General features: G+C 35.4%; 1 protein-coding gene across 3 annotated transcripts in view; it reads right to left on the minus strand.

Annotated features, from left to right (window-relative positions):
* LOC106875683 (transcription factor hamlet) overlaps positions 1–1,752 on the minus strand; it is a 240,794-nt gene that overhangs the window by 2,751 nt on the left and 236,291 nt on the right. The window lies entirely within an intron of this gene.

The raw sequence follows: 1,752 nt of genomic DNA on the forward strand, positions 1-1,752 counted from the left end.
TATATATTATATTAAAGGAAAATAGACAAAACCAAGGCCGTTGTTCATTTTCCTTTAATATATACCTGCTGACTCGGAAGCCTACAACGGATTCCTAGCTCCAACCTTAGCTGTGAACTTGGAACCTAACGGATGATCAATCGTAGCACTAACTAAACCACCTATATTCTTTACACATGCATACATACATATATATGTATTGGGTCATCCCACAAATAATGTGGGGTTTTTTTTATACTTCTTTTATATTTCAAAATTAAGATAAACGAAGTTACTTTTTAACCTAAAATATACTCTCCGTCATTTTATACAACGCTCTTCCATCTATCTGGTAGACTTGCGATAGCCCTCTTCCAAAATTCACTTGTCCGTGACGAAAAATACTTCTCCAATACTGTTCTGACCTCGTCTACAAAATTCATATTTTTTCCGTCCAAATGATTTTGAAGACTGCGGAATAAATGATAATCAGATGGCGAATGTGGTGGGTGAGGCATCGTTTCCCATTCAAACTGCTCCAACTTTTCAAATGTCATCCTCGCTGTACGTGACTGAGCATTATCCTGATGGAAGAATACCTTTCGTCTTGAAAACAAAGATGGTTGTTTTTCTTCTAGTGCTGACTTAAGCTGCTCAAGCTGCTCGCAGCAGATCTCCTTTGTTATCGTTTGGTTTGAGTTTAAAAGTTCAAAATGGACTAAACCTTTCATATCCCACCTAACAGATAACAACACCTTACGCGGGCGAAGACCTTCTTTAGCCTGGGGTGCTGGTGTTTCTCCTTGCCCTACCCACTGTCTCCGACACTTGACATTTTTATAGAGAACCCATTTCTCGTCACCAGTCACTATTCGGTCCCAAAAACGTTCATTCGTGAGACGTGACAGCAAAGAAGAGCACACGTTCACTCTCTGCATGCGATTAGACTCGGAAAGTTTATGAATAAACCTTTGACCCAATTTGCTGACTTTTCCGATGGCACACAGGTGTCGATGAATGGTTGAATGACCAAATCCAAGCTTCTCTGCTAGATTTTGTGTGAGCAACTCAGATAGATTTTGCGTGAGCGGGTACATGTTTCTAATGTATCTATTTACATCTCTATGAGTGTGTGTATGAATTTGTGTGCGTGCGCATATGTGTGTGTGCGTGTGTATGTATAGTATTTTCTTTACGTGAAGATAAATATTTAACACACTGAAAGTGTATCGAAGAAAAAATAGCCATGTTTAAAAAGCAAAGAATATCAAAATACAATAGTTAAAAAAACTTACTGAACAATTTAAAAAGTTTAATTAATAAAAAGGCACATTTGGTAAGAATTAATTTAATTATATTACAGTAATCCAGATACTGGCTTATTTTAAAATTATTAGTTAAGAAATTAACATTCACTTGTATTTTATTGCAATCAATTTAATTACGCAACGTTTCGATCAATAATCTCCATGATGACAGCACCTGAAGATGATTGAATAGTTCACTTATCGAACTGTTACCTAATTAAATGCAATTAATTTTACGTACAAGAGATTAAATATGCGAATAAATATTTCTTTGAGTAAGGATATTAAAAAACAATTTAGCTCAATTCAAAACAAATCTTCAATAAGTATTAAAGTGTAACACATTAAAATATTTTATACTTTAATTAATTTCTACACCCACATCTTTTATATACATGCACTCACACACACACACACACACACACACACACACACACACACACACACACACACACACACACACACA

Source organism: Octopus bimaculoides, chromosome 1 (genome assembly GCF_001194135.2).
Source record: "Octopus bimaculoides isolate UCB-OBI-ISO-001 chromosome 1, ASM119413v2, whole genome shotgun sequence".
NCBI classification, from domain to species: Eukaryota; Metazoa; Mollusca; class Cephalopoda; order Octopoda; family Octopodidae; genus Octopus; species Octopus bimaculoides.